The 12,550-nt window shown below is 43.7% G+C and overlaps 1 long non-coding RNA gene across 3 annotated transcripts in view; it reads right to left on the reverse strand.

Annotated features, from left to right (window-relative positions):
- LOC148323784 (uncharacterized) overlaps positions 1-12,550 on the reverse strand; it is a 30,417-nt gene that overhangs the window by 16,519 nt on the left and 1,348 nt on the right. Inside the window, exons 3-6 of one of the 3 annotated variants that reach the window (XR_015846521.1) lie at positions 12,340-12,440; positions 11,237-11,416; positions 10,384-10,632; positions 10,175-10,298 (exon numbers count right to left, since the gene is read on the reverse strand). This is a non-coding gene — a long non-coding RNA (uncharacterized LOC148323784). Of the gene's footprint in view, positions 1-10,174; positions 10,299-10,383; positions 10,633-11,236; positions 12,441-12,550 lie in introns of all 3 variants that reach the window. The other 2 variants (XR_015846522.1, XR_015846520.1) reach the window with 2 other exon arrangements.

Raw genomic sequence — 12,550 nt, forward strand, 5'->3', positions numbered from 1 at the left:
GTGACACATACCTAGGAACAACTTGGAACGGCGCAAACTAACAAAGAGTCCGTACTAAAACAGAGTTTCATGAACAAGATAGTTTCATTCGTGAGAAATAATCATTTTAAGCGCCAGCCGTCAAAATGACGGCTCTGGGAGATCTAGTAGTTTTAGAATTGTAGTAGTTCTAGTAGCAGTAATCTCCACCAGGGATCGGCAACTTAATGCACTTTAAATGAAATGTCAACGGTTCTCCTGAAATAGGGTATGACAGCCACACATTTTTTGGGGAGATATTGAAATCAAATTTCAAAACGAGGGGTACCCTACACATGGGCAGGAACAAAATCTTTTTCTTTTTTTACTACCAGAACACCATACACATAAACCGCCAGTCTTGTAACCAAACCGCGGGTGTGGCGTAGTACCAAGACTGAAAAGAGAGGCAGCGGTCACGCCATTAGCCGAACGGCTCAAAAAGGTCTCTCGGTGGTATTGTAAGCATATGACACGTGACGTGCACCTTCATGTCAATACTTGGCTTTCTTGGCAGAGAGATGAAAATATTCATCTTTTGTGGCTCACATACATTGATTTTTGTGGGCAGGAAATCAATTGGAAGGGCCACGCAACAACGCATTTGGTGGCTATTTGTGTAGCTAATGCGTGGAGACAATAATAAGCCGAAAAGGACAGCGGCCAGGGGTGATGAATATTAAAGCGGAGTTGGACACAACACTTGAGCTGTCTGGCACACGGCAACAGGAGGTGAACTGGAATAAATGTTCCCGGCAAATGTTATTCCAAACAATATGCCTCCAAGAGCGCAGAGTGACCGTTCAGCCGAGCGTTTATCAGCTTCAAATGCTATTTCATGCATTCACACTCCGCAAACCGAACACGCCGACGACAAAGCGCTGCGATTTATGATTACCAGTCAACTAAAGCAGCGGCGGCGGCAGGCTGCGGCCTCCGCCCCCCGCCGACGCTCCGCTTCCCTCGCTCGGGGTCCCCGCTGGCCCCCGCGAACGGGGCCGCCAGGATAATGCGATCAAGGCGGACGCGGGCCGAGAGGAGCTAAATCGGGGCTGCGGGGGATGACGCTCTTTGATTTTTAACCGTTACGGAGTTTTCATAGAGCTGCAGTCAATTTATTTTATTTATTCTAATGAAGAGCATTAGGAGGGCCATGGTGTGCTGCACTGCACATTGATCGCCTCGTTAATCACACTTTGCAGACACTCGCAAATCAAGTTCTAACAGCAAGCAGTGAATCAAGAGCAATGAAGCGTAAGCTCCTTCACAATTTATGATCTTTCAAATTGCATCTTTTCAACCATTAAATTGCAAGATACCATAAATTTTTATCCCTCGCACAGAGTCCCGGTATTGATTCTGTCGTGTGAAAAATAGAGGAGTTGTAAATTCTGGCAGTTAGACTGATCTTAAGCGCCGGCCGGCAAGGTGCCTAAATGGAGGGAGGAAGGTTGTTAATTTACTGATGAGAACAAATATCAGCAGAGATCAACTTTTAAAAGTCAAGCCTCACAGAAGGACTCGGAGAAGTTTTTCAACGATGGACGTCGCGACATCCTAAAAGTACAATTGATTAAATTCAAATTGACATTACAATGTAGAATGTAAAAAAAAAGGAAAAAAATGCTTTAATTCAGTTCATAGATTTGAATGATTTATTTATTTATTTGATTTATTTATGTCATTATTATTATTATTATTATTATTCATTTATTTCTAATATGACCTCTATTTGTGTCACACTTGTTTGGTAGAATTCTGTGAAGTTGTTGAATATTTAAAAGGCTTCAAGTCAAAGCGGAGAAAGAATTGGAATAAAAATCCTTTCTACGAGTGATCATATTGACTTTCAATAGGCAAACTTCTTCTGCTAAAGACAAATTATAGGGGGGGTTAAAAAAAAAAAAAAAATCAAGGCAGTAAAACAAAGCAAAAGGCCCAAAGTAAAAACCCGGCATCTTAGAACAATTTCAATCAGGTTGGAGAGTCTTAAACTCGCTTTTCGCTGTGAAAAGGTACACCTTGCCTCAGCCCCAGACTGTTCCCACTAAATGGCATAATTGCTCTTGGATTGTATTGGAAGCCCGGCCAAACTGCAAGGAACCCTTGGCCAACAATACGGGCAAATTAGTTCTTTAGGATTGCGCTTGTTAAGCATCCACACAGCACTTTATAAATCTGGGGGGGAATGAGACGTGACATGGAATTCATTTACTGTGAGTAGACGCTAAGGAGAAGAGCGGAAAAAAAAGCTTCTACATTAAAAAAAAAAAAGAAGAATGGTTAAAACCTCTCCACACCTGACTCCAACTCTTCAGCCGTGATTGGAAAGTACACCTGCTGTTATGCGACATATGGACGACTGCTCGGAAAGAAAAATGCCGTTGCAGTCCGAGAAACTCGTTTATATTGAAAAAGGGGCTGCAAATGTTTTCATATCGACTCCAGTTTTGGAGAGAAGCGATGCAACAAAAGTGCTGAGCAGAACCTCCCCAAGGGAGGAAGAATCAGCAGAGGAAAAAGCATGTAAGCAAAACAAACCATAATAAAGGGCATTAGTGCTCACAAACATTGGATTGATCCGACAATTACAATCAATCTGGCGTGTTAAACCCAATCTGGTTGGCACGCTGCCTTTCTTGCAGCTGGAATCTTTCCAGATGCTCTTTTACTGGCGTGTGCAGCCAAAATGTGCTTCGCTTTATTCTCACGCCTCTTTTTTTTTACCAAGATGCTTGAACTCGGGTTGAGAATTTTTACTTAAGGAAGCGCAGAAGTCGACGACCATGAGTTTGTTGTTTTTATTCAATTTATCTTTGGGCTGCAACAAATTATTTTAAGAATGAATTTCTCTATCGGCTGTTTTTTTTTTTTCATTCCTTTATTAAAAAACATGGTATGATATGATTTACGCTTTTTTTTTTTTTTTTTCATTAAACAGCTAATCTGTCTGTTTTCATGTCTGACGACAGTAAATCATAGATCTGAGAATATTCACTGCCGAAACGCTGAAATTCGAAGGATTTGGACAATTTTAAAGTAAACAAGATCTCAAAACGATGATTTAGTAATACATACAAAAAATAACGATGGGTTAATCTGACAATCGATTAGTTGTCGCACCTTGAATTTATTCATTTAACATTCATTTACCCAGGTTAGGCAAGCGAGAACAGATTTTCATTTGCGAACAATACGCCGGTGTATATTTTGAATTTAAATTGAAGTCTACTCCAATTGTGTGAAAGAAAAGCTCCCTTCTCCTGATAATGAGCATAGAGGCGAATGCAGAAAAACCAAAATGTAGGCGGGACGCATCAATAGGTGTTGGGGAGAAGGGAAGTGAAGTAAAAGTCAACTTCATAGTTTGTAACAGTGGGAATAGGCGTAACCATAAGACAGGAAGACCTGACGGAGGGTAGGAAAAAAAAACCGCAATGGTCCCATGTTGGAGCCCTGAGGAACACCTAATTGCTACGGAATGAAATCAAATAAGGAATTAATATTATACCTAAAACAACAACAAGTTTTTATGATGGTTACAGATTGTACTCTAGAATTTTTTACAAAATTCCTCACGGTATACATGATTGAAACAAAACGCAAGAAAAACAAACGGGGAAATTAAAAAAAAATTCATTCACAAAGTCATCCCTGGTTTAAAAGCGAACTCAACCGTGATTGCATGAGTGTCACTTGTGAATGTTTGGACTAAGAGACCTTGTAGCCGGAGAGGGCAGAGCAATTTTACCATCTCATCACAAGTAAGAGCAAAGGAAGCACCACATTTAGATCGTAATTTCTAAGTGGGCATTCCCCGCTGAAACATTCAGTTCCTCTTAAGGTTGCTTAAAAAAACTAAACAAGCAAACAACAACAACAAAAAAACCCGAATAAACCGGCGTCACGCATAAGCACCCAAAATTTCACCGAGAGACTCGCGAGGCCCAACAAAGGGACACCCTCTGGGCTGTGACAACTTTTGGAGAACGACAAAGACGCAGCCTGAAAAGCATTCAAGCGCCGGTCGAGCAGCGGCAGATTACACAGATCTTTATCTTTTCATAAAACAGAGTGCAGCGTTTAAGTGCCACTGACTGCGACTACAATCTGAATTGTAAAGAGTGTCACAGCCGTTACGCCGAGACGTTGGGGCCGTAATGGCGGCAGTAATTGTGTGATGACAGTTTCATTGCGCGGTGACATTCTCGGGGGCATTTTCACCATCCCCGCCAGGTAATACTGAGAACGGGCCGCGTCTTACACTCGGACTCGCCTTCGCCGCAAACACCCACCGATTCCCCGGCGGCCATCTTTACTCACTGCTCCCGACAAAGCCGCCACGTCGGGTCTAAATGAGGTAATTAGATGTTAATATGAAATGATGGCATCATGGCGGATTTTCACGGAGGGAGAAACGTGGACGTAGATGTGATCTCGGAGCGAGGAGAACAATTGCTTGAAAATCAAAACATGCTGTCAGAAGCTCACCTAAGCAGCAGCAAATGCCCCGACGACTTTGGAATACATTACAGTCGTAATTGCTCTGACAAAATTACCTTGTCTAAGATGAGCTCAGCCAGACATGCAAAATGTGAATGTCGATCGGCTCAATTTCCTGAGCGTTGGAAGGCTACAATCACCACTTTTATGCAGGGGAGAAAAAAAAATAAAAAAATCAACCGGGGCCTGACACAAACATACATGAAATATGCAGAAGTGAATCGATTTATAGCGCATACTTTGACGATAGGGAACTGATTTGATGTGATTTTGGAACGGGAGGCAAAAAGCCATTGAAATAATGGCTAAACAATAATTATTGGCAAAATTAAAACCAACCGTTCAACATTTTTCAGACATGATGAAACTGTTATTTGTCGGATTTTAGACAAAATATGAAACGTGGGTGGCAGATCGCATGACTGCTGTGAGATTCGAAAAGAAACATGAACGTTAAAATGAACTCTAAAGTGTGCAGGAAGGCCAAAATAGGAGTTACGTGCTCCCTTTTTCGAATTGCAAACTTGAACTACGGTTTTAAAACAACACCATGTGGCCTTTCCTTGACTTTTTGTAAAATGTTGCCGTAAAGCCGTCATTAAATCGATGACGCGACTGTGTATCGGTGGACCAAAGGGGCTGAGCAACTAACAGTCAAGACGGAATAAACAAAAGCATATTATCTTGCGCGGACTTCAGCTTTGATTACTAGTTGTGCTTCTCTGCGGTTGACATTATCAAAAAAAAAAAATAAACAAAAAAAAAAAAGAAATTCCCCTTGTGCCTACGATGCGATGAGGATCACCTTCATCGGTTTGAAAGGTGATTGCCGGGCAAAAATTGTGCCCGAGGCGAGAGCACATTTTTGCAGCATGTTAACAAACATGTCATTTCCATCAACAACGTCTGGTAATGGACAGCTTGATTCGGGTCGTGCCAGCGATCTGACAGGCTGCTCTCGGCTGGCGTTTAATGCGAGCCGAGAGCAGCTTAAGGCCTCGCCGGGCTCTAATGAGCCTCTCAGGGCTTTGTCTGGATTAAGCCTCCGACGAGAGGAGCCTCACGCAAATCCCATCCAATATTCTTTATCTCGTTAGACGACATCATTTCAAGTCATTAAGGATATTAATGAACAAGCCGAGTCGGTAACAATGAGTATGTTGGCAAATCACGGATGATTCTTTAATCCCAACAGCAGCGGGGGAGCACAATGGATGTTATTTTACACTCACGTTAAACAAGAAAGAAAAAGTAATTTCGCGGCCCAAACATTGACGAGGCTTGGACAACAAAAGCTGCTCTAACTTTAAGGACAAAAAAATTTTTTCGTAAATATTTCGCATTTCCTACGTGCCGGTACCCCAACGTCGCCAGGGTTGCGAGGGCCCTTTATAGCTGCTCGCGGCTCGAGTTATTATTATTATTTATTTTATTTTTGACCCCCTAGACATGCACGAAAACTCACCAAACTTTGCAGTCTCATCGGGCATGGTGAAAAATTGGATATTTTAATGTCGTCGTAAACGGATGTTATTTTACACTCAAGTTAAACAAGAAACACGCACGGTAAGAAATCAAATGTAATTTTGCGCCCCAAAGTGGCCTCTCTCGTCTTAATGTCCAATTACTGTATTAGCCTCATCCATTCATCACATTTCCGACAAGTTGTCGACAAAACCTGAAATCGCTGACGCGCCTGCAAGCATTTTCAGCCACGCTTTCACGTGACGCCCGCGAAGAACACCGGCTTCAAAACGTTGCCAGTCAAGATTTCGCAGCATGAACACCCGCAGCACATTCTGGTCTATTCTTTTCCGTCAAAGACGGCCGCGCCGAGCACAAGAAGAAAAATGGACTGGGGTAAATCTGTATCGAGCTGAGCATGAAGGCTGTTAATACATATTAATGGTGACAGGAGTATTTGCAAGTGAATACGCAGGCAAAGGGGATTAAACACAAGTCACCATAGAAGGAGGAGGTCTCATCCCTCCCATTCTGGCGTGGGACTGGCCTCCGTCAGATTCATCCACATGCGCATTACCAGCAAACACTGAGCTCTTATCTCCCGGCTGGCTGGGCCTCTCCGGAGAGTTGACAATTTCTCGCTTCGCTGGAGCCTGAGCTCAGCACAAAGGCTGCGAGGTGGCCTGCTCCACAACACAAAGCTCAGCCCTCACCTCTGGACACACACGTTTCCCCCCCCAGATAACGGCCGACATGTCGGGGCGGCGGCGAGATGACGACGACGACCCTTCGCATTAGTGACAAGGGGCACGCAAAAGTTCGACTGGTGACGTGGCTTCGGCGAAGGATGGCCTACGATTCGATGCGCGAGGCCAGCTGACAATTTGACGGCGTTTGTGACCAGGAGGGGACTGAAGATTACAATTTTGGTGGATTCAAACATTTCTGACAAGTGTCAATCAATGGCATTTTTCCATACATCTTACCTAACCGTACCTAAAGTTGTCGCCAACAGTTGTTGTTCAAAGTATGACATTTGCTTTTGCAACATTCAGCAACATTTGTCAGGATTGACCGCACGGTGTGCATAAAAACGGTTGGACGAAACATTTATGCAACATCAGGGAAAAAAAAAAGCCAAAATGGATGCGCTCGGAAGCCAGATTGCAAGCTCGTCTTACACGAGGCCTCCCGGTCGTTACGATGTCGGCAGACGTGTTGCGGAGACAGCTCGGCCATTGTTTCCACGGGACGCAATGAAATTCTATTTTCAGTTTTACTTGCCGCGGCAATTATCTGCATTGTTGCTGGAGAATAATGAAAATAAAGTGTCTGAATATGTGCCGGTCAATTGGATTCTGTCACTTCAAGCGGAATCGGGCAACGGCAAGCGAGCGCCTTGCCAGCTCGTAATAACGACGGCGTTTGCGTGGAACAATTTGCCCTCTAAAACAGCTCATCAACACAAGAGAGTCTGTCACCGCGGGGACGGACTGACAAGTCGCGCGCATCTGTCTGTTATTAGCACGTCTCTGGCGACAAGCTCAATTATCCGACACTGCCCGTAATTTCCATTTCCTTTTTCTGGCACAATGTAAACTTTTCCTCTCGTCGTTCGTTTTCAAAAGGCGCTCGTCTCGGATGCTGCTATAAGAAGAAATGCGTGGGAGGAGGAAACGGGAAGCATCTGCTTGTCAGGGGGGGGGCGCACTCGCTATGATGAGGCCTTGATGGTTGCTTCTCCTCTAGTGCTCGTGCTCGTGCTCTCCGTCAAGAGGAAGAACGTGGCAGAAAGGCTTCTAAGTCCGATAATGAGTGGAGCAACAATTATTGAAAGGAGGATTAAATTACAATTATGACGTCCTTGCAGCTGATGTCAAACAAGTCCTCCTGGGAAGAGGTTGAAAAGTCGTGTGGGAGTCTCAGAGCAGCCATTTTGGCGACAGCGTTACGTCAAAGAAGAATTTTTGGTGCGGATGACCACATACAGCGATTTATTTTCCAAAACGTCCAATGTCACAATTTGGTAGATTTCAAATTTGTTCACAAATCTATTGGTCAGTCTGCACCTGTGTGTGTGGATTTGTTATTTATTTTTTTTCCTCAAATTTTTTTACCAATCTAAGGGGCTGAAAATGTCTCGTGTTCTTTTTTCTTTTTTTTTGATCATACACGTACTTCAGAACTCCAGATGCCTTAGAATATTTCTTGCAATCTGATTTAGGATTTACTAATTGATATTTACGCCACACGTTTGGATGAATTTAGTGAAGCTGTCGTAATAAACGCTTAAAAGACTGCAAATTGTTTACCAAGTTTAAAAACTCTTGTGGATAAAATGTCTTGTCATATTCATTTACGGTTCCTTTCCCTTCATTTGAGCTTAGGCCCAAGATCAGAATGCATACGTATAATGAATTTGATATTGTTTCTTATAATACAGATTCATAAATTGCTTGTGTTTGTTAAAAAAAAAATAATACATGCACTCTAATAACAGCAGTTGGGTCAAAAATGACCCAAATTGTCTCTTAAGGGGACTGATTTTTTTTACCCGATCTGGATTTATTTTTGACCCAACTGTTTTAATAGTTTGGGAAAAAAGCCCTTGAAAAAATAAAATAAATCACCAATTAAATTGCAATCACAATATTGAGGGTGAAAAAAATCCATCATCCCTCGTAGCAATGGAACCTTCAACCCTTTTCAGTCACCAACACACCACCGGTTTGTTCGCCCTCCTCTATGAACCGAGATGTGGACAACGAAAACAGAACACGTTTCATTCATGGTGATAGATTTTACGGGAATGAACCGGCGATTAGAGTTTTGACCGGATGCGGTGCAGACGCACGACAAGAGGTGAAAATGTCCGCCGGCAGTGAGCGAGTGTGAGTGTGTGCCTTGCTTATGAGGAGAACGTTGGAGGAAGTGGTAATGATGACAGCTCTAACTCAGCACAGGTGCACTAAAGCATGGCAGGCTGTTCAATTGCCCAGAACCCATTACCGCTCCCCCGAGAGCAACCTTGTAATGCGCCAGGTACCTTCTGTAGAGCACTGACCTACCGTCAACAGAGAAATCTCTCCCGTTTTTACACAAAGACACATTGCAAAGGTTAATTCTGCACGGTGAGATTTCCTTTCCGAGTGGGATGAAAGTGGCGCGATGTGCACAAACGTGTGCACCGGACAACAACATGGCCGCTTCGCTCCAGGCATTTGATATTTTTCTTTCAACGCAGATGCTTATTGTGTTTCCCGCAATACAAAGAGAGGGAAGTGGAAGATTGCCAGGACAGTTTCTCATTGGGAACATTTCTGTATTATTCTCCGAGAAATTGAGGATGATTTTGAAATGTGAGGATTTTTATAAGCCGACAATACAGCTCAATCTATTCCGGGACACATGTCAAACTCTGATTTGTTCAGCGCATCTGATAATGATCCTGATCATTTGAATCGGGTGTGTTGGAGGGGGGGAAACATCTGAAACAGGGGTGGGCAAACTTTTTGATTTCTGGGCCACAATGGGTTCTAAAATTTGACAGAGGGGCCAGACCAGGAGCAGATGGATGGAGTGTTTTGGTAACCTCACCTCAAAGGAGAAAAAAATACAAAATTTAATATTCTGAAATGCAATTTCAGAAAAGCTATTTGCAGAGCTGGGCACTTGACCCTTTTTTGCCGGTCAGTCCCCCGAACTCCGGCCGCGAGCTTGGTACTGTTGCGGCCTCCACCCTCCGGCCTTACTCATAAAAATTGCCAGTAAATTTATGATATTAAATTTATTATTCTCATCATAACCGCTGTGAAAACAACAGCCAATGGGGGCCCAAGACTTTTAACAGTTCGGTAGAGGCCTGTTGGTCTGAAATGGAATTTGAAAGAATTTCATTGATAGAAAATACGAAGAAAAAATGTTTTTTTTTTTTGGGCATGCAGATTTTACTGAGCTGTCTTTGAACTAGCGGTTAGGACTAAATTGGGGCTTCCTGCTTCAGAGCTGAAGCACAATTTTCTCGCAACCAAGAACTGTGCAAAAAAAAAAAAAACGTCATTGGGTTGACCTTGTGTGCTTGTCCACATCTCTGCTCCAGTGTCATCTCGGAGCGCGCCACTGTTTGACGACCGTCTGTCAGATACGTTCCATCTGATCAAAGTATAAATGGGACCAAAATTGAGCTCACCTTTGCGGCGGACTTGAGTCCTCTTGAAGGCTGAAAAGCCTGGAATGAGGCCAGTGCTGGCGCTCGTTGTTTTCTCACCCTGAGATGTGTGTAATCAGAGGCGAAGTCCGGCACAGATTGCAGTCTTCAATCAGTCAGGGAGGAAAATGATATGTACATTATTGTCTCTGCGGCACATCGGCGCCACTGTCATCCGCCGTGCATATTACCAGTGTCAAAGCTGCCTCGGAGCCGTCACACGCGCCGGGGTAGATTCTCGCCGGCTCGCACTCTCGGCGGGGGGACTCTGCTGTGACCTCGGAGGATGTTGTTGACACCATTTAATGTACATTTCCAGAGACAAAAATGTCTCCCGTCATATCTGAAATTGTAACACAAACGGCCATCGTCTTGTCACCGAAAGGCGACGCCCGGGAGCTTCAATTGGAGGGAGTTGAAGCGCGGCTGTCGAGTTTGACCTTGAGGTGAGCAACGAAGGAGAGTTATTCTGCATAGCGGAGGAAACTGCACGACAGCGCCCCGACATAATCTGATGCAATTGTCTCGTCAGTAAAAATAGACAGACACAATGGACATCATCATGTGGGATATTGTTGTCGATTCAATTTTCACAGCCGGATGCGGCAAACTGCAAAACAGCGGGGCAGAAATTCCGCAATGAAGATTGATCCCATTTGAATTTCATCCCCGAAAAAGGGACGAGTGCGGCCCGTAATCCTCCGGCGGCAACGAGTGTTTAATTTGAATTTGAATGGCACCTTGCAACTTAACGGGATGATTTGTAAACACAGCAATTCAAAACACGCACGTATGACGGCACGACTGAAAAGACATGAAAAATGTCATCTGCGAGCGTGCTGGATATCGAGTTTGCATAATAGCACGGGCCCCAGCCGCTCCTCGTCCCACACCAGGTATCACCTTGAGAAAACCAGTCCCGAACAGACGCTCGCATCACCAGCGCTTTCGCCCGTGCTGCAATTGTTTGGACCTGCCAGTGCTCAGGGGGGGGAGGTCACCAAATTGTCTGTGAGATTTAAAAAGAGAGAGAAAGGTGCTGACCTGGCGCTAAATTGTCCACATTGAGTAGACGGAGAATATCAGGTTATTGAGTTGATCCATGCTGGGTTTCCTCGCCGGTGGGAAAATGATCAGTGCTATTGTCCGCCTCGTGCGGTTGATCAAGGGCAAGAGTGTGATGGGGAATGTGGCGCCAAAAAAGGACACCCTTCATTCCCAGTCCTAAAAAAAAAAAAACACAATTAGACTAAATATTAAGCAGTATGACACTGAAGCGGATACATTGAGTCGACATGCAAACATTCTAAATCTTAAGAGGTGCGTCACACTCTAAGTAGATGTGCAGCTGTGTGACACCAACAATCCATTGCGCTGCACTTGTTCCTCAAGGAAGGAAAATAATAGTCATTTGGCAAAATTGCAGGCCTATCTCGCCACGACTGAGCAAAAAGCGCAAAAACTGGACCCAAATGGAGACGAAGCCGCCGTCATCCCTCAAGTGTTTTGTTTATGAGGGACGGTGGAACGAAACATGTCATTTGTGCGAACAGTGCGCGGACAAGTAGACAAAAGCGCAGTCCTGAATTCTTTACTGTTGCTGCTCGTGTTCAATGTCAATAATGCGCTAAATGGCAGGATTAATGGAAATAAACAAAAAACGATGCCAAATTTGGAACAATTGAAAAAAAAAAAAAATCACCAATTATATCAAATACGATACTGTCATCACAGGCCGAGACGAGAGGCGCGAGACACAAGCGAGCTCCCGAGCTAGTAATAATGGGACGAGTAGTAATAACTTAGGAACGCGCAATTCCTCAGATAACCACCAATGTGAACGAGGGTGGGCAACGTTTTAGCCACGCCCCGCACCCCAAAAAAAAAATAATAAAAAATCAGGAAGTACTGTACCACAGAGCATGGGCGTTTATAGCCCATTTTAGAGGGCGCTTCAGCACCCCAAATTTTTTTTTAGATTTTCTTTTCTCATGTACGTCATGTGTATTTTTTTTTTTAACATACAGCACACTTGAAATGATATTTTATCAACAAAATTAGAGCAATTATCTTGAAACATATACACAACATGTATTTAGAAAAGAATCTCTGAATTTACTTTACAGAAACGACAAAGCAGGGTTTACTTATCGTATCAGCAGCGGCTTTTCAAGTGGTGTCAAATTCTTCAACACTATCGTAGCTGCAAGAAGCTCTTCCGCGTCCATTCATCATTGGCTTGCTAGCACTGAAAAGCGAACGTTCAAACGTAAGGGGGGAAAATTTTGAAGTCTTGCAGCATACAAATGATGGCAAGCAGTTCGCCATCCTGCGCTGTGATTTCTGACATGCAAAAAA

Source organism: Idiotropiscis lumnitzeri, chromosome 14, assembly GCF_059441095.1.
Source record: "Idiotropiscis lumnitzeri isolate Australia: NSW breed Sydney's pygmy pipehorse chromosome 14, RoL_Ilum_1.0, whole genome shotgun sequence".
Taxonomy (NCBI): domain Eukaryota; kingdom Metazoa; phylum Chordata; class Actinopteri; order Syngnathiformes; family Syngnathidae; genus Idiotropiscis; species Idiotropiscis lumnitzeri.